Raw genomic sequence first — 21,517 nt, forward strand, 5'->3', positions numbered from 1 at the left:
AGGAAATGACAGATGCTGGCGAGGATGTGGAGAAAGGGGAACCCTCCTACACTGTTGGTGGGAATGCAAGCTGGTGCAGCCACTCTGGAAAACAGCATGGAGGTTCCTCAGAATGTTGAAAATAGAACTGCCCTATGACCCAGCAATTGCACTATTGGGTATTTACCCTAAAGATACAAATGTAGTGATCCAAAGGGGCACATGCACCCGAATGTTTATAGCAGCAATGTCCACAATAGCCAAACTATGGAAAGAACCTAGATGTCCATCCACAGATGAATGGATCAAGAAGATGTGGTATATATACACAATGGAATACTATGCAGCCATCAAAAGAAATGAAGTCTTGCCATTTGCGACAACATGGATGGAACTAGAGCGTATCATGCTTAGCGAAATAAGTCAAGCAGAGAAAGACAACTATCATATGATCTCCCTGATATGAGGAAGTGGTGATGCAACATGGAGGCTTAAGTGGGTAGGAGAAGAATAAATGAAACAAGATGGGATTGGGAGGGAGACAAACCATAAGTGACTCTTAATCTCACAAAACAAACTGAGGGTTGCTGGGGGGAGGGGGTTTGGGAGAAGGGGGTGGGATTATGGACATTGGGGAGGGTATGTGCTTTGGTGAGTGCTGTGAAGTGTGTAAACCTGGTGATTCACAGACCTGTACCCCTGGGGATAAAAATATATGTTTATAAAAAATAAAAAGTTAAAAAAAAAAAAAGGAGAATTATGGCTGTTCTATTGGCATTGGTGTACATGGGAGCAGGAATAGAAATAGATCTGTTTAAGTTCTTATAATCATTCAAGAAATAGCTGGTGTTTCAGACCAGAGAGGTAATAAGTAGTTGTATTTTGGATATATTTTCAAAGTTGAGCAACAGGATGATGTAATGGATATGATAATGTGAAATAAAGAGAAGTCAAGGAAATTTGTACTAATCACTCAAAATAGTGGAGTTGAAATTAACTGAGAAGAGAAATACCTGGTGTTTAAAGACATAAAACTGATTGGGATGACCAAGGAGGTGAGTGAATGTAAATGGGAAGAAAAGAAAACTAAAGACTGAGTCTTGGGGTATTTCAATAGTTAAGGAAAAAGTCTGGGTTATTAAAAAAAAAAAATAAGTCAACGAGGAAGACTAAGAAGAAAGAATAAGAAATTTAGTAGGAGGAAACCCAAAAGAATGTGGAGCCCAGACATCAAAGAAAGTATATCATGGAAGAAGAAATGCTCCACTCTGTTAAATTTTGAAGACATGACAAATTCAGCAACAATGGAAAAGTGACCACTGATGGCGTAGTGGGAGTGAAAGAAAACTTGGAATATGTGGGGGTATGAATATATGGGTTGAAGTGGTCCAGGAGAAGATAGAAGAGAACTGAATGGAGCAAGTCAAAACATTTCTTAAGAATTTTGCAACAAAGGAGAACAAAGGAGTAGAGCAGTCTTTTGGGGGGAATCAAGATTGGATTTTTTAAAGTCTGAAGAAATCATAGCACATTTGTATGCTGAAGAGAAGATCTGGAGAGTAATGTGATTAAGAAGAGAGGCAGGGGGTAGTTTCTAAAGTTAAGTCCCAGAGTTGTTAGCATGAACTGGGCTTTAATGCATAAACAGTGGGAATGGCCCTAGATAGAAACATGGATGTTGTCTGGCTCTTGCCTCCTGAAGCTCCCCCACCTTTGGCTGGCTGGCAGAGGAAGAAGTGGAGAGTGCAGAGCCCCACATGGACCAATCTGTGGGCCAGGATGAATGTGTTAGACATGACTACTCCCCACATTACACTGGCCGAAAGGAGTCATCTGTGATGCCTAACTTCCAGGACAACCAGAAATCAGGCTGTTTGTCAAGAAAGAAAAGGACATTGGCTTGGTGAACAACTAATCATCCACTCCCACACATTTAGCTTCTTGATTCTAAAGTTAATTAATTAATTAATTAATTGTGGGTCTTCTTACTGATTAAATAACATAATATAATAAAAGAGAAAAAGGAAGGGCTTTTATAGTACTGTCAACCTAAAGATACATCCAAATTTAATAATGTTAATGTGTAGAAAACCTCCTGATAATCACTTATTCTTAAATAAAACATGCTACAATTTCTAGATTTTACTTAGGTTTAAAGAACTATTTTATCAAGAAGGCTGGGTGGCTCAGTCAATTAAGTGTCTGCCTTTGGCTCAGGTCAGGATCCCAGGGTGCTGAGATTGAGTCCTGCATTGGGCTTGTTGCTCAGTGGGGAGACTGCTTCTCCTTCTGCCTGCTGCTCTCCCTGCTTGCACTCTTTCTCTGTCAAACAAACAAATAAAAATCTAAAAAAAAAAAAGAATAATTTTACCAATAACATGATTTGAGGAAAGATTTTGGCTCTTGTGTCAAACTCGTTAACTTGGTTATTATTTAAAAAGTTCTAAATTACAGCTAAGGTCAATAAGTAATATGAGTGCATTAATATTTAAGTGATCATACGAATATTAAATGGATCTTATGTTTTGTTTCATTTTTTTCTTGTTACCTGACTGGTTTTTCATTATGGGATTCAATTTTAAGTATGCATCTAGTAGGAAACTATGGGCTCAGGTTAGTGTTAGGATTGAAACTGAAGTTGAATTTAGAAACATGGTCAGCGGTGTCAGAGTCACAGGTTAGGTCATGAGTTAATTTTAACAACTTTTAAAAAAATTTTAATTGATCTCTTTCAGTACCTACTGGTGTTAATGTATAATGCTGCACTGCTCTTATTCTGTCAATAAATTTGTTCAAGTCCCATTAATTGGGGAGATAGATCACTCTCTTGGTGCCAATATGCCATTTAAGTGATGTCCTTTTAAATAAACTTTGACTCTGGCTTGCTTTTCTTTAAGGTGTGACTCACTCTTTGTGGAGGAAATTGAAATACACTTCCTAATCTCTGCTGAAGGAAACCTGAAAAATCTAATGTAATTTTCCACAAGTTGCCTCAAACTTTTACCGTTACGCTCAATCTCGATTGCTTTTAATATCATTTCATTCATAGGATCTGAGTCCACATACTGTGTCAGCATTTTGGGCTTTCTTCTGAGAGCCTGGGAGTTGTCTGATATGTAAATGTAAAATCTCCGAAGCTTTAAAGAGTTCATCCTCAGAACTGCAGATTCACATTATCCCGTTATCATTTTCTCAGTGTTGGATTCTCCCTGGTATTCTAAATGTATTGAGGTTGGAAAAAAGGCATTTATGCTGACATGTACAACGTTACATGAAATAAATAATGTACAACAAATTCTATCTAAAGGAGAGGAATATTAGATAATAAGTTTAAATTATCATAATAGAAATGTCAAAAACTGAAATTATGTTATTAATAAATATGACTACCTTTCAGCAGATGCTATCATTAAATAGGAGGTAGTTTACCATTTTAAAAAACCTTAGAGGGAATGAAAGAATCTCAGAGTTGGTAGGGGAATCAGAAAATATATGGTGCAAGCCCCTTTTATAAGAGGTATAAATCTCTCTCACCGAGGTTCATTCTTTCTGATATCTGCACAGAACAAATGAATGCAGAGATGAGTAAATCTCTGAGTAAATTTGCCCAAAAACTCTCTCCAAGAAACACGAAGTACTCCTCTGTTAAGAGAAGCCCTTCATTTTCCTCCTCAGACTTGATTTGCTAATGTAGACCTTGGTGGTTTTTCCAGAACCAGATCTAATTGTGATTTATTTCCTTCAGTCCAGGCCCTTAGTGCCTTTTCCTACAGATGTTTTCGAATATTGAATTGTTCTGAGCTAATTTCATATCTGTCTTATTTCTTTCCACTTCCAAATTTACTCTGACAAGCGTGACTTGTTGGTATCTTTGAGTTCCTTATGCCTGAGGGCACACGCACAATCCATGACTTTCCAGAAACAGCTATCACCCCCTTCCACTCCACAAATCCTGTTGCACAAATATGCTTCTATAGTGTAAATGTTCCAATAAATATGTTGATTTTATCTTTTGTAGTTTCTCTGAGCACAGGATATAGAAGTAAGCATAAAGGAAGTAGCATTTCATGACTAACACCGTTTCATCAGGACCAATCCCGGGTCATACAGTATGTTGACAGATCGTGTGTGTGTGTGCATGTGTGTGTGTTTCTTGTACCCCACCTCCACCTGTCCATGTAGGCACCGAGCCTAGTTGGCTGCTCTCTCATTGTCCCTCACATGGCACCACAGTCACTGCTCCTGCAGTCATTTATTTTTCCTTATTTTGTTATATCAACTCTCTAACTTCCTCAGCACATCAGCAGTGAATGGGAAAGAGCCAATTAAGCATGCCAGTGTAGATTTCAAAGACCACTTTAAGAGTGATATGTTTATGTGTTCTTACAAGGTGTCCGGTTTTGAAAGAAAATCCTGTTAAAACAATGACAAAATTAATGTCTCTAATACTAGATTTTCAGGAAAACTAAAAAAAATTAACTTTTTTTTTTTTTTACATAATTTCAAGCTTACAGAAGAGTGGCAAGAACAGAGTCAGAGACAGTGTAAGCCCTTTTCTTTTTTTAAGATTATATATATATATAGAATATATATATATATTCTATATATATATATACTCTATATATATATATGTATGTATTTATTTATTTAGAAAGCATGTGCGCCAGGTTGGGGGGTGTTGGCAGAAGTTGAGGAAGAGAGAGAATCTCAAGCTGACTTCTGCTGAGTGCAGAGTTCAATGTAGGGCTCTATCTCGTGACCCTGTGATCATGACCTGAGCTGAAATCAAGAGTCAGATGCTCAACCTACTGAGCCGCTGAAGTGCCCCGGCCTTTTAGTCTATATTTAGAGTCCCCAGTTTTGCTCTGAGCTGTGTGCTTTATCCTTCCTCTTTTCTCTCCCTCTCCCTACACACACACACACACACACACACACACACTTTCTTTGTCTGAACCACTTGAGAATGTTACATACCATGTGCATTTACTGCCAACTATTATAGTGTACATTCCCTCAAAATAAGGACATAAATCAGTAAGTGTACAGTTACCAAATCCAGGAAATTTAACACTGTTCCATCTAATCAACCTCCTTTCTCCCAATTTTGTCCACTGACCCAATAATATTCTTATAGTATTTTTTTTCCTCTCCACGATAGGATCTAGATTAGAATCTCATAGTTCATGTTGATGTCACTTTTAACCTAGAGTCACCCCTTAGCCCTCTGTTATCTTTAATCATCTTGACATTTTTTGAAATTTATCCTACCTTCCCACCCTTTTTTCAGTAAAATTTCCTCATAGAGTATTTCTCATTTTGCCTTTTTTTTTTTTTTTAAGTAGTTTCCATGCCCAGCCTGGAGCTCAATGCGGGACTTGAACTCATGACCCTGTGATCCAACGTGAGCTGAAATCAAGAGTCACTTAACCAACTGAGCTATCCAGATGTCTTACATTATTTCTCACTTTGAATCTGAGATATGTTTTCTATGATAGGCTCTGTCCAGTGACACATATTCACATATTTAGTGGGATACCACCTGTACTGTGTTGGGTCTTCAGCCCATCACATCTGGAGGTCCACAACGTTGATCTGCTTCTCATTGGTCATCTTTATTTTGATCATCCACTCAAGATGTTATCTAGTTTCTCTTGTATAATTATTTTTTTCTCTACCAGCTGACAGGTAATTCTTTGGAGATACTTTAAGACCGTACAGATATGGTACTCCTCATAAAAAATATTTCCTATCCCCTAGTTTTAATGACCATTGATGTCACATGCTAGAACTAATACTTACTATGATAGTTGCAAAGTGATGGCTTTCTACCACAGCACACCTTCCACAGTTATCACGCAAAAGTTGGTTTGAGGGTAGGAAAAGAATAAATGAAACAAGATGGAATCGGGAGGGAGACAAACCATAAGAAACTCTTAATCTCAAAAAACTAAGGGTTGCTGGGGGGAGGGGTGTAGGTAGAGGGTGGTGGGGTTATGGACACTGGGGAGGGTATGTGCTATGGTGAGTGCTGTAAAGTGTGTAAACCTGTCGGTTCACAGACCTGTACGCTTGGGGCTAATAATACATTATATGTTAATAAAAAATTTTAAAATTAATTTAAAAAAGTTGTTTTCCTATCAAAAGCAAGAGCCTTCTATCCCATTTTAGTTATCTATCTAATATCTGTCTATTGTTCTATTACCTATAATCTCTGTGCATTTCTAAATGTTTGTAATTCATTACTGTCCTTAAATATTTTTGTGCTCAAATTGTCCAGATTTGACCAATACAATTTTTTTTCAAGCTGGCCCTCATGTGCTTTTTTGTCATTAACCATCATTTCTTTCTGCCTTTAATTTTGACATAAAAAGATGCTTCAAAACTCAAGTCAAATCTTACTTGACCAAAACCTGATACAATTTCTCCAATCGGATCTAATCCCTTTTAGAGGATAATGATATTAGTAACTAAGGTCTGCTCTAGGTATGTTGACTGCTACTGGAATGTCTTTTTTCTAGACCTATTTAACAGTCTGAACTAGAAAAAATATATTATATATATACATATATATGTATACTATAGCATATATATACACATATATACACACGTATACATATATATATATATATATATATATATATATATATATACTGTAATCACAAGTATGTATAGGTACATATTCACACACATTATTTTTAAAAGGGCTTCCTTCTTGTTTTCTTCCATTCCCCATTTATTTGTTACTTTCTTTATAGTGAGAATAACAGCTCCCAAAATCACCATCATATTTACTCATTTGTTCAATCTAGAATACATTTAAATGTTTCCAAAATTGCTTCAATCATATGTATGTTTTCTCGTTTCTTACTTCTCACATACAAGCCAGCACACCGTACATGCTCTTTGTACTTTTCCTTTTCACTTAATATATCCGGGAAATCCACCCCATATCGACTCACAGAGATAATTCTCAGTTTTCTTAACAGCTCTAATGTACCCATTTTGCAGGGATAGCCTGTTTATTCAAATAATCTCCCTGTAGTTGGTCATATCGGTAGTTTCCAACATTCTGTTGTTACAAATGGTGCTTCAATGAAAAGCTTGTATATCTGGCCTTCATGTTATTGGAGTTGTATCTAGAAGTGAAATCGTGTGCTGAAGATTAAATGCATTTATATCTATGATGTGATCACTCTATTTGCATTTTTTGGCCCATTTCTGGGTCAATTTTAAATGGAAAGACATTTTAGACATGGAAACTTCCTCTGTGGTTGGTAATATCTGTCATACATAGACATCAGTTACATGTGTAAGAGTGAACTAAATTTACTAACACAGACATTCATCTTGCAAGCGGAACAAACAAGAAATAAGCTAGGAGTAGCTATAGATTGGCTTAATCGCGGTCCCTATGATCACTGCTGTAAATAGTGATGTCTGCTTTATATGCACTCATTTCTGTGCAAGCAAGGGGCAGTGAGAGTCAGACGTGATGTTTCTTTAGAAATACACTCTTCATCAGCAAATAATAGATTGTGCTATCCCTGGTGCCCATGTGTTAAGTGGGACTAGAGTTGCACTCTCCTTAAGACAAATAATTCCCTTATATGCTGCGAGTAGACCTTTAAGGCCCTTTACCAACTCCCCTGGTTCTTTATTCTCTTTTGTCTGGCCCACTAACCAGTGCAATTATTTTTGGTACTAGAGAGGAATTCTGATAATAGTTCCCAGTTTCCTTCGCCTCCTATTCTCACAGAGCTGGACCTTGATTTCAAGTCTGATTATATTGTCTTCTAAGACTTACGTTGAATTTCTATATGCATAAAAGAAAGTGCACATTGGTATATGGCCTGACAAATTTCCACAAGTGTTACCAGCACGTAGCTCAAAAAACAATTACCAACATCCCCAAAACCTCCCTTGGTGGAGAACTTCCAGCCACCACCCTCCTACAAGGGAAACCACTACCCAGATTTCTTAGAGCATAGGTTTTCCTGTTTTTGCCTTTTGGACAAATGGTAACGTAGAATATATAAGACATTTTTCTGTGCTATACATCTTTTTTGCATAGACTTGATAAACCATACTGTTACACTGACACTCGGTCTTTATGAGGTCAGAGACCTCTCCATACTGTGGCCAGATTGTCTGCACTGACCCAGAGCCCAGCTCACATTCAAGTTTGCAAAATATATGTGCATTTGATATTATTAACCTCTTAACATTTCACTCCACATCCCCAAGCTGTCCCCAGGTGTGACGAGAAAAGAAGCTTTGCTGTCCTAATTCGTATCCCCAGCCTCCTCGCTGTTACAACTTCTGCTATATTTTCTCCCCTATGGAAATCTTAAGCCTCTCATGTGTTCCTACAAATACCATCTTGACACTTAATTTCTCTTAATAGATGTAGGTATGTGCAGCAGACACCAGTATCCATTATATACACATAAACTAAGAAAATAAACATTATTGTTCATGAAATATGCACCTAATTGTACACTATTATTCTAACGTCCACTAAATCTCATAATTCAGTCAATCTATTAACAAATATTTACTACGGATGTTCCCTGTGCAAAGCACTAGCCTAGTTGATGAGACCCAACACATAACAAGACAAATAAACTTCTCAGAGAACTTACATAGGATCACCCCCCATTATATTTCCTTAAATACAGTATAATGGTGAGAGTGAAGCCTAGGGGGGACACAGGAACCAAGGGCCAAACTTGCTCCCTTACTTTTCAGGCTCTTGTTACAGCACTTCACACAGAAATTCCTCATCAAGTCTAGACTCCGTGAATGGCAGTTAGTATGAGCAGTGGTGTTTGATCTTAGTCAAAATGTTGAATGCTTCTGCACTTCAACAGACTCCAGTGAAAGATAGACAGATTTGGTTCTATTCATTACCCCAGATTTTATATAACTTAGGGGAAGGTTAAGAGTTATTTTGTAGTAGGGGTTGAGGACGGGTATGTGTCTCTGTGTGTGTTTTAGTTCATTATCACTTACTCTGGGTCCAAACATAAAATTCTCTTGATAGTAATTTCTTCAGTCTTTGACTTGAAACTTAAAAACAGGCATGTTCACATTGCTGCATATGTAACTTCCCTCTATTACTATTCCAGGAATAAAACTGTCAAATTATAGATATTTAACCATACACTGACCTTACTATCTAGCAAGTCATGAGGACAAACCCAGTGGAAATATCTTCCAGTATCACAATCACAAAATCCTTTCAAAGGAAAGGAAACTTCCGTATTTTTTCAGTTCTGTTCTCAAATACTTGTTTGTGCCAGGCTGAATGCAAACAGCCTGAATCAATTTATGATAAATTTGTCTTTTTCTGCTGCTCCAGGCCATCCTATACAGCTCTATTTTCCACTTTGCATACTGTAACAAAACTGAGAAATACATACACAAACAGGACAGTCGCCGTGCAAACAGAATGAACAGTGGGCATCACGGAGGGCCTGAGATGAACACGACCTTTGCCCTGCCCTTCTTTCCTATCTGAGATCAGGGGGCTGAGTTTCTTAACCTTCTCTGAAGACTCCTGTGAGGGCAACTAATGAAACTCGCTGTTTTCAGAGAGAGACTATTATAATCCAAATGGAATTAGCAATTACATCTCAAGTTTCAACTGGAGAAAGGTGTTTTATTTTGGGGAGACCTCTTCTTTTTTTTTTTTTTTCCCTGATAGAAGAAATGTCAATAATTGCTTAGAATGCATGTTTTCCAGAATCTGGTTTTTAATTAATATTATATCCCAAGGAATGAAATGATGTCTATCGTGTCAAATGGAGTGAAATGATGTCTTTAGTTCAGAATAAAGTGTATGTGAGGCTGAAAACTTGGGCACTTTTTAAAGGCAAACATCTTTTCATGGGGTGCAGTGAGGGGTTGGTCCATTCTGTTTGCATGGTTTCCAAAAGCGTCTTTGGCTCATTTGCCAACCGGGAGAGAAGGACTCTGAAAATGTTTCTTTCACGTTTTGCTTGTAAACAAAATGAATGCAGAGAACCATATAAGTACTCAGCAACCAGTCTCTGATGGTTTGACCCAGGCATCTTCCCTGAGTTTGTGAGGACAGTTGCACAACTCCTCTCAGAAGCCATGGTCTTTCTCGTAAGACCATTTTTTATAGGATTTTATTTATTTGTTTATTTATTTGAGACAGAGAGCCAGAGATAGTGAAAGAGAGCACAGGAGGAGAGGAGGGGGAGAATCAGGCTTCCCCCTGAGCAGAGAGCCCAACGTCAGACCCTGGAATCATGACCTGAGTCAAAGGCAGACCCTTAACCAGCTGAGACACTCAGGCACATACACAACACTATCAGTCCTGCAGTGGTAATAAATAGGTTTTAATGGCTTAACTTTATAAAGTGCTTTCCTAAAAGTTATGTGTTGCGGGTTGACTTGAACCCCTCTAAAATTCACAAGTTGAAGTCCTAACGCCCAGTACCTCAAACTGTCACCTCGTTTGGAAACAGGGTCATCACACATGTAAGTAGTTAAGATGAGGTCACACTGGGGGAGATTGGGCTCTTAATCCAATATGACTCCCAACCTTGTACACAGAATGGTGTGGTGTCTACCTATGCCTTTCATGCACGTGCAGCACATTACAGTTAAAATGTGGTGGTCAGCGCGTTTCTTGCTCACTGTGAGAGAGAGCCGAGGTAAGCCATGCTGACGGGGAGTGTGGTGGTGACAGTGTCTTTAGTTAGCCCAGGACTCCAGGCCCAGCTCCATTGCCAATGCACCATGTGCTCCAGGGAATGTGCTACCTTCTCTAACTTCTTAAATTTGCATCTACGGGATGGGCTGAATAATATCAATAATCTCCATCATTTAAGTTATTTGGAGATTAAATTAGATTAAAGCACATCAAACACTTAATGAACCCTCAATGATGCTGGTTGGCCCTTACTATTTCTTGATTGGTGCAGGTGGTGTTCTGAATGGCTCTGCCGAATGACAGGATGGTTTTTGCAGACTTCACTACGGCTGCCTCTTAATAGGGTGAGAAACCATTCAAATGGCAATAACAGTAGTAGACTTACTGTCTCATCAAAATACATGCGTGAAGTTCATGGGCGAAACACAGATGTTTATTAATTCTCAAATAACCTTTTCATTTGAAAGAGTGATACAATTTTTCTAGAAGTAGAAGTCTATACTTTACTCCCCCCCGGCACTCTCGAAAAGTCACCGATGGTAACTGAGTGAACTGGTCAGACAGCTTATCAACACATCTTTCTGCCAGCGTGATAATACAGCCTATAATTAAGCTAGTTTATTCAAGCAATCCAAATTTATTTGCCAAGACATTTTAAGATTCTATCAGTTCTTTCTCAAAGTCAATATTGACTAAATTAGTTACTTGGAAAAATTGGCCATGTAAGTGACAAATGGTACAGACAACTTCAGGGTCACCAGGGGCACACGAATAGTGAGAGCTGCCCAACATGACCAGGCTTTACTTACAGCCATTGTCCTCATAACTTGATTTTAGAGTTTTTGAGGATAGGCTCATTGAGACTACTCACTAGAGGTCTTTAAACTGCTTTTAATACAGTGTTCTAAAATTATTAATGATAATAGTAATAACAATACTGATAAACAATTAGGAGTGAATGAGATGTTAGGAAGATAAGAGGAGCCTATATATATATGGTGCACTGTTCCAAGCAATTTGATTAATTCATCCAACTCACAAAAACCTCACAAGATAGATACTATTTTACCCCCTTTACAGCTAAGGCAACTAAGGTCTATGAACGGTTGATGAGCATGGTTAAACATTCTGTTACTAAGAGTTGGGAACAAAGCATTTGAAGCCAAGCCCCAGAGCCTGTGCTATCTTTTCTAGAAATCTTGTTTCTACAGTCAAATTGTTTTCATTTAGCCAAAATAAGCAAGTGGTTATTATAATAAGGATGCTTCTTGACAAACCAAAAATAGGCATTTGGTTCCCTATTGAGTACTGGGGTCAGTGTAACTGGATTTGCAGCTCAAATGTAAGTAATATCACATCTCCTAACTTCAGTGCATTTATCTCCAGAATGAGGTACTTCAGCTCAATTGTACACTCGGAAGCATCTATTATGTGCTTGGCAGTGAACTCCGCATTAGGAGTATTACAGAGATGGGCCCTAGAAGAAACCAATGCCCTTTCAACATTGGATAGTTACATGATATAACTTCAACATTACTGATCTAATCCTTTATATTTCCAAATTTTAAAGAAAGGTCAGATTTTTACTTGTTTGTGATAAGAAAATTGGGAAAGATATGAAGACGTATAGTGTCTTACTATCCATTCCTATCTGTTTCAGTAGAAGATTCATCTGCTTCTCTTGTCTATATCACCAGTTCCTTACCTTTTTAGGAACCCAAGAAGCCTTGGTTGACCATGACCCTCAACCACTCTGAATGAGGCGTGTGTGTGCATGTGTGCACCTGTGTGTGTTCCTAGGACAACCTGGGCAAGCCTCTTTCCATTAGGACACCTATAGTCATAAAATAAAATTATAAATTTATATACTTAGCACAACCTCTAGATTTTTCACCTCTAGAAGGCAGTGACTGTATCTGGTTTATCTCTAACCCTCAGTAAACAGTAGGTGCTCAGTAAGTGCCTTTTCATCATAGCTTATGCTCTTTTCATGGTAAGTCTGCCTGCAATTTGCACTGCAAATTCTTTTTTTTTTAATTAAATTTAATTTTTTTCAGTGTTCCACACTTCATGTTGATGCACCACACCCAGTGCTCCGTGCAATTCATGCCCTCCTTAATACCTATCACCAGGCTCACCCAACCCCCCCACCCACCCTCCTGCACTGCAAATTCTAATTCTAATTCTGCCTTCTGGTGTGGATACTGGGGGGCCAACTCTGAATCTTCTCCCTTTCTAAGAGCTCCTCAAAAATGAAAAACAACATACTCTTTCTTTAACACATACATGCATCACCTGTGAATATTGTTAAAAGGCATATTCTGATTTTAAAGAGATGGGCTGGCTCCCTGAGGGTCTGCATTTCTACCAAGGTCGCAGGTGATGCTGTTGCTGCTGATCCGGGTGTACGTCAGGAACCGGGCATTCGGAGTGGTCGCTCACTCTGCCTGCCTTTCTTTCCACTTTCATGGCTAAGCAGCATAATCTGTCTTAGCTAATCCTTATAAGCCTGCTTTGTAATCTGTGTATCTTACTCTCTTTTGAATTACCCGAAGAAGATGTGGAGGAGGACTGCCGACAAAAAGGGTTATTTTCCTGGATTTCCAAAGTTAATAAATGTGAATTTATTAAACTAAGTCTAATGAAAGCATCGTGGTCATATTTTCACTGATGCTTAATAAAGAAACCTATCTGAAAGAACTGCCCAGGGGTGTCTGGGTGGCTCAGTCGGTTAGAACTCTGCCTTTGGCTCAGGTCTTGATTCTGGGGTCCTGGATCGAGCCCCATGTCAGGCTCCCTGCTCAGCGGGGAGGCTACTTCTCCCTCTCCCTCTGCCCCTCCCCCAGCTCATGCTCACTCTTTCTCTCTCTCAAATAAATAAATAAAATCTTAAAAAAAAAAAAGAACTGCCCAGACACAATTTTTACTGCGATGCATGAGACGCCACGTGACAACTAATAGGATCATGATTCAAATGGCATAAATTAAATTAGCATCCTCAGTTATACTTAAAAATGAGTTATTAGTCATTTCAGGCTGAGAAGCACAGATGTAATACAATACACATGCCAATATGTTAATACAGAAAAGCTGTTATATAGTGAAAGTAAGAGGCTATTTTGAATTTTCAAGGACAGATCCAATCCAATATTATAGCAATGCATCTGGAAGCCACAAATTTATGTAATATAATGATCATTGAGTGGTTAATATGTGCCAGGCATCGTCCTAAGCTCTTCACATGGCTGTTAATTTAATACCAATAATCTCTACTGAGGTAAAAGAAATAAGTAGTATTATTAGCTGTATTGTAGAGGTGAGGAGACTTAAATACAGAAAGGCCAAGAAATCTCCACAGTCACACAGGTGTCTGTGAAAAGTGGTCCAATTCCAGAGCACACCAGTGAGCTGCTACTTTCTCTGCCTCTCAGGGTCCTGCAGCCGTCCAGGAGCAGGATTTATGACGTCTCCTTTCCCTCATAGAGACATACTGTTATTCCTTTAACTTCCTCTAAGCAGAGAAGAGACACTCATCATAAGTACCATTATCCATTATTATCATTCTAGATATTTTCAGGTAACTATCTTCAAACACTTTCTATAAATTTGCATTCGCCTGGAGTCAGTTAGCCTGATGTCACCTGAAGCCCACCTTGGTCTAATAGGAAAAATAGTATATCCGTTATTTGAGTCCAGAGCAAAATAAAACAACCGGTGACATCTTTCTTTTCTTTATTTTTTTTTAAATTTTATTTATTTGACAGAGAGAGATCACAAGCAGGCAGAGAGGCGGGGAAGGGTGGAGAAGAGAAGCAGACTCCCTACGGAACAGAAAGCCTGATGGGGGGCTCTAACCCAGGACCCTGAGATCATGACCCAAGCCAAAGGCAGAAGCTTAACCCACTGAGCCACCCAGGCGCCCCCATCTGGTGATATCTTGATGGTTAATGAAAACACTCCCTCTTTCAGATTGGTCTTCAAAAAATCCAATATCCTTTTAAAAATTCAGAACAATGACTACATATATCCTATCTTAACTCATATATGAAAAATACACTACACTGTGAAGAATCATATACTGCTGAAAGTCAGAAGCCATAGCATATAAGATCATATCATTTTCCTTTACCTAACAGTATATGTCACTATTATTAATAGTGTCTTACTTTTACCTTCCAGATTTTTGAAAAAAAAAAAAAAATGAAACACATAGCCACATTGGCTAGAATCGTTCTTACATATGTGTATATGTGTAGAATATTGAATGGCTCACAAATTGATACAGGACAAAATCCTATGACCTCTTAAAATGAAAATTTCACAATACAAATGTGTATTTAGAAAGGTGATCAAAATTCACTCCTAGAGGCATTATAGTATATGCAAAAGGATCTGGAATATCCACTCAACTTATTAAAATTCATGAGACCTTAAAAATATTGCCCAGCCTAAGAGGGGTGTAAACAGAAAAATGTATTTCACAGAAATAAGAAGCTTATTCTAAATTCACCCGGAAATCATTTTTTTTCTCTACAAATCCTAAAGATGTTTTTCCCATTTATATCGAGGGTCATTTTAGAAATGGTTTAATGCAGATTATTATGATGTGCCTTATTTCTCAATAAGTTATCCATAAAATTGTTTTGAATGTGCCTTTCCCCAAATAAGTGATTGCAGCCACAATTCATGTGCATACTTAAACAAATTAGGGAAATTCCCTTCTATTGGCAAAAAACTTACTGCATTAACATCCTACGTGAAGACAGGAATGTTATCAACTGATAAAAGACAACATGAGCAAGCCAGAGGGATGGCTATCTTCCTCAGTTTCAAAGGCAGGGAAAAATTCTAGATTTGTTTGAAAGAATCTAAGTATATTATTGAACTGTGAAATAGTTATGTTTTACATTTATAACTGGAACAGATTTTGAAGTGATTTGGGAAATTAGTGCAACCACTACAACAAATGGTTGAAAAGATAGGACAGAATAACCCATTCATTTTTTAAGCAATCTCCCCTTTCATGGCTCATTGGACACATGGCCATCATTATGGTAACAAATAATTTGTTACAAGCACTGCAAAGGCACTTGGCACAGAGCTAGGACTACTAGCCACGCTTTACGTGCCAGCTTGCACCGCACTGTCTATAAACGGCCACTCCATTTGTTGATGGGAAGATACGCCAGAGGTCTGTCCACATTCCTCTTCCCGCTTAAGCCATGTTTTCTTTGCCTAAAGTATTTTCAGATATTTTAAATCATGAATAAGAGGAAACAGAGATAGAAAGCATCTGAGAAGGATAGACGGGGACTAAACTCTCTGAAAATTATCATCACAGACTATTCTCACTGAAAAGAAATACGGCTCTGGTTTTGAATACAAACTAGAATGCTACCAATTTTGTGGAATGCTTCTAATATAGGCTATTGATAACATACATGTTTCAAAATCTTCAAAACTTGCAAAATTTCTTTACTTACATAGTCTCATGTAACTCTCCTCAAAGACATTATTCTCATTTCTCAGATTAGGAATGGGAGGTACAAAGTGACTTCCCCAAGTTCATAAACCAAATATATGAACCCAGATACTTGAATTCAGGCCTTTTAATTTTTTTAAAAAATTATTTATTTATTTGACACAGAGAGAGAGATCACAAGGAGGCAGAGAGGCAGGCGGAGAGAGGAGGGAAGCAGACTCCCCACCAAGCAGAGAGCCTGATGCGGGGCTCGATCCCAGGACCCTGAGATCATGACCCGAGCCGAAGGCAGAGGCCCAACCCACTGAGCCACCCAGGTACCCCGAATTCAGGCCTTTTGAATCCATATCATGGGTTTCACTTACTGAACACCTGGCTTTACGTTAACCTACAAACACATTTTAGGAACTTTTATTATTTAGATACAAGTTGCTAAGATATGTGGTTAAAAAGGAGGTAGAGAAGATAGTCGAGCTACTGATTTGATATTCAGGAAAAAAAGAATTTAATACATTTATCTGCTATTATTTGCTTTTCAGCTTTTTTAAATGTTTCAAATTTGTTAGAAAAAATGAAGTTTTCTGTGTGAGTATGTGTATGGAAAAAAGCATGTACGTGACCCAGGTTTTTATGCTATCTAGTAAATTAATATTCTATTTAATATTGTTTAGAGACTATGAACTTATATATTCCTATATTCTATCCTATGTTGATAAATATGTAATGGTGTAATTTAAATATTAGAAACATTTCTGTTCTGTGGGATTCTCCAACTAATATATTCAATGGTTACTGATCCCAGTTTGATACTTGCCTACTATGAATGAAAGGGATAAAAACCAATTTAAAAAGTCATTAGTAATATATAAGTATTTGCTCATCATTTAATAAAAAAATTTTAAAAAGAAAAAGAAAACCTACATTTACAGTATAGGTAAATTTGTGGTATGTTACTATTCTGCAAAACAATAATGGTAGGTAAAGAAGGCATTCACTCTTAATACCTCAAGTGCCTATTTTGGCTCCAAATATCTGCATTCAAAAGCCGGTAATTGAATTTCCCAAGCAAAACTAAATGCAGCCTCATAGCAAAAATCTGCTGGAATTCTTATTTAATGTGATGCTGAATGGACCTTCGATAAGAAATGCTCATACAGAATATTACCTCTCTGTCCTACAGATATATTTAGGTAACCAGAAAACAACTCAAGAGCAGTATGCAAATTTGATTTTCTGGACTATGTAAATGCAATGATTTCTCAGGGGTGTAGGCAATTTTACCAATCTGCACAGATTTTTCTTCTTCATTAGAAAGAAAATTCTGTCAGAAGGAGATGGCATTGTGGATAAAGTATAAAGAATTATATTATGCCTCCTATTATCAATGAGGAATGAGAAGGTTTGACTGGTTAAGCACATTTAGCCATCACATCTTTTAGTATGAAATATTCAGTTAAACCATTCTTCAGGAATATTTTCAAGAGCCATTATCGTTTCAAAGTCAGATTCTAAAGTCAGATTAATGACTTTAAAAATCTTCTAAAATCCAATTGTCATAATTTCTCATTCAGATGCTTTGTTTTTAACTTATTTTAACATTATCCAATGGTCATAGAATAACTCAGAATCTCCATATGGAGATTAATAACAATTTTATAATAAAATTAGTTGTGTTGTCCATCCCTCCTATAATTATAGAAAGAATACCATTGGCATGTGTTAAAAGCTACACTTAAGTGATTGAATTTACATTGCTTTGCCTTCTTTTCAGGTAATCAATCATTTTAGGAATGGGTAGGGTAAACAACTTTGTAACTGTATCAGCTTAAACATTTTTTGGCTATCTGAAACTTCCCACCATACAGAGTTCTGTCCATCAAACAGCCATCCGAAACTATATCAGAAATCTTTTTCTTTTTTAAAGATCTTACCTATTTTTCTTTTTTTGAGAGAGAGAAAGAGAGAGAGACAGAGACAAAGACAAAGACAGAGAGAGCATGAGCAGGAGAGGGGCAGAGGGAGAGGGAGAAGCAGAGTCCTCACTGAGCAGGGAGTCCAATGCGGGATTGGACTCCAGGACTCCAAGATCATGACCTGAGCTGAAGGCAGATTCTTAACTAAGCCACCCAGGCACCCCCAGAAATCTCTTTTACTTAAGTACAATATACATTACCTTGAACAGTAGTTCGATTAAAAGAAAATTTAATATTTAATTATGTTTTTCACAAATTTATGTCCAAAGTGTATTTTTTGGTCAAGATTTGAGAATGCTAAATTTTAATCATTTAACACATGTTAAAACAATCTCTAAAGTACTCAAGAATTTTTAGAAAACAGTGACTTTTATTTCTTTTAGAATATATCAAACCAAGGGACTATTTTTCACATGAATGAGGATTAACCCATTTCTGTCATAGGTTATTAAAGGAATGTAATCATTGTGTTGTAGGCTCACTGGCACTTAAAATAAAACATTTCACAGTATGTAGTTTGTATCTCAGACTTGTTTTGATTTCTGAAATTTCATCATTGGTTCACTACAGTTTCTTCTAGAAATAATCATTCACCACATACTTATTTTTAATGACAAAGATAGGATTTGAAAGGAAAAAAACAAAAGGAACACCAGAATGGAAGAAAACAGTAGAATATACATCCTTAACACCATGGGAAAAGGCAGAGAGCTGTGCCCGGAGATGAAGCCTACCTTCAAGGCGTGTGGTTATTTGCATCATGAGGTCCTGTCTCTCTCACTCTACACCTGGCATTTTAGGTAAACCCAGAGAGTCCTAAGTCACCCCGGAAACTTCGACCTTTCTCAGCTCTTTGAACTTATGTCTCTGTATTTAGTCAGAATGAACTATTCCTAACTGCTTAGTATCTGAAAAGTAACTTAAAGCCCAAAGGCCTCTGCATTTTACCAGCTATCTGTATTACTACTTTTGTGCATTGTGATAGGAGAGGATTTGGCAACTCTCACTCATGCAATGAAAGCCTCACAAAAAAAGAAATGTGGAAGATTTTTTGGAGTCTGGTTTGTAGCCCTCAAATAATATCACCAACATGCTAATCTGCTTTTAAGAGAGTTAGCAAATAAGGAATGTTCTACTGGAAGCATTTGTGATCTGAGCCTTAATTGTCTATTCACAGTTGATTGGTCTATTTGGTCAATCTCTTTCTCTCTGCTAAATTTTGAGGAAGGTCTTTTCTAATTTTCTATTATTTGTTTGTGTCTTACAATAAACTTCCTCTATGCCCACCTTACCTATGGGCCAAAAAACAAACTAAAATATGGTTCTCCGAGTTGGCTGTATGTTACAGTGACCTGAGGAACTTTAAAATCCTCATGCTTAGGCTGTACCATAGAACAACTAAATCAAATCTTTGGGGGTAGGACCCAGAAATCCATATATTTTAAAGCTCTCTAGGTTATTTTATTGTATATCCACAGCTGAAAATCACTTTCCTAGAAATTGGGCTTGAGAGTTTGAATCATCTTAATTGTAAGATGAAGACTTTCCATAAAGGGACATTAAGCCTTCTCGCTGCTTCCTACAGCTTATCCATCTCAATATACAACTGCTTTTGTCCTACAATCATGGCTTGATAAAAGTTATTCCTAAAGAACAGTTCTGGAGGACTTTTTTAAAAGGTAGATTACTTGCCCAACATAGAGCCCAACACAGGACTTGAACTCATGACCCTCAGATCAAGACCTGATGCGAGATCAAGAGACAGATACTTAACCAATTGAGCCACTGAGGTGCCACTGTAGGCCCTTTTATTACCAGAACATTATATCCTGATTTTACAGGACAGTTATGATCAATGGATACTTCTGTAGAAATGATTACCTACCCAAACTAGGAGCTCTAAAGTCTGTCAACCCACAAAAATTACTTGAGGATTTTTAAAATATAAATTCTCTAAGAGTGAGCCCTAATCCAGCTGAAAATTCCTGGTGCTCTACCTAATACTGTGAAGGACACAACTTAAAAAGTGAACATCCTCTTACTCCTCCTTCTTTTGTCTTCTTGTTTAAAATTTATGGCTTTACCTGATTTTGGTTATGGGTGTTTTTCAAAATAATTAAACTAAGGTAGATCCCTCAAAATCTAGTATTTTAAACAAATTTATTCAAGCGTGCTGAACCCTTGATAGGATACACACAACTTTCCAATTTAACAGGGATTTTAAGAGTGAATGGTTTAGGGCGCCTGGGTGGCTCAGTGGGTTAAGCCGCTGCCTTCGGCTCGGGTCATGATCTCAGGGTCCTGGGATCGAGTCCCGCATCAGGCTCTCTGCTCAGCGGGGAGCCTGCTTCCCCCTCTCTCTCTCTGCCTACCTCTATGCCTACTTGTGATCTCTCTCTGTCAAATAAAAAAAATAAAAAAAAAAAGTGAATGGTTTAAACTATTTTTCTCTCATAATAAAAGAATAAAATGAATACAGATCTGTAATAAAGGTCTAAGCCACTAAAACAGTAATTATATATAATATATCATATGGGACATTTCTTTTCTTGTCATATATCACCCCTCCTTCTTCTCTAAATTACATTCTCATAATTTCAATACTTCACCTGAGTTGAAGATCTCTGTCTTCAAAAAAAGTTATCATTATCATTCATCTAATTTCTACTTATATGATTCAGTTTAATTGATCTGGGTGTACCTGGAATCCTTATTCTCTACAACTTCCTTAGGTTGTTGAAACAGATAGCCCAGATTTAGACCCATTGACCTTAACCTGGGATAGAGACTGTAGCCAGAGGAAACTATTTGTTCAATCAACAAGAATGAATGAATGAGTGAATGAATGGCTTCCTTATGGCTTTGAATAGGTAAATATTGACAAGTGCATACACCTCAGAGGGAAGACCAGTAATATTTTAAAATATTTAAAACTGTTTGGGGAGATGTTCAGTGTGGTACCTGATGTGCACCGGAGCTATGGTAGGTCTTCCATTTGGTCTTCTTTAAAAGAAAACCATTTTTTCTACCTTATTTTTCACTTTATACATAAATGGTCAGGAGCACAGTGAACAGTACTTCATCTGAACAGTCCTGGATTAAAGTAAAATAAAAAAAATGAACTTGCTTCTGGCAGGAAGTAAAATGTTTCAGAGTACACGGCCCCCTGCCCAGTGCCTGTCAGTTCATCCAAGCCCTGTTGGCAGTAGACCTTTTCACATGTTGTCTTTTAAAGATTCAACTAAATATCTTCAACAGAAACAGTCTGAGGCAAGTAAGAGTGAGAAGGAATAAGGAATGAAAACCTAAGTCAGGATTTTTTTTTTTCTTTCTATTTCATTAACTCATGGTCCAGTTTTTTGGTACAATTTGTACCATTTCAGATCTGTACTCCAGACA

General features: G+C 37.5%; 1 protein-coding gene across 1 annotated transcript in view; it reads right to left on the minus strand.

Moving 5' to 3' along the window:
- CNTNAP2 (contactin associated protein 2) overlaps positions 1 to 21,517 on the minus strand; it is a 1,362,616-nt gene that overhangs the window by 1,281,758 nt on the left and 59,341 nt on the right. The gene's annotated exons all lie outside the window — the stretch shown is intronic.

This window comes from Mustela nivalis (genome assembly GCF_964662115.1).
Source record: "Mustela nivalis genome assembly, chromosome: 12".
Classification (NCBI taxonomy): Eukaryota; Metazoa; Chordata; class Mammalia; order Carnivora; family Mustelidae; genus Mustela; species Mustela nivalis.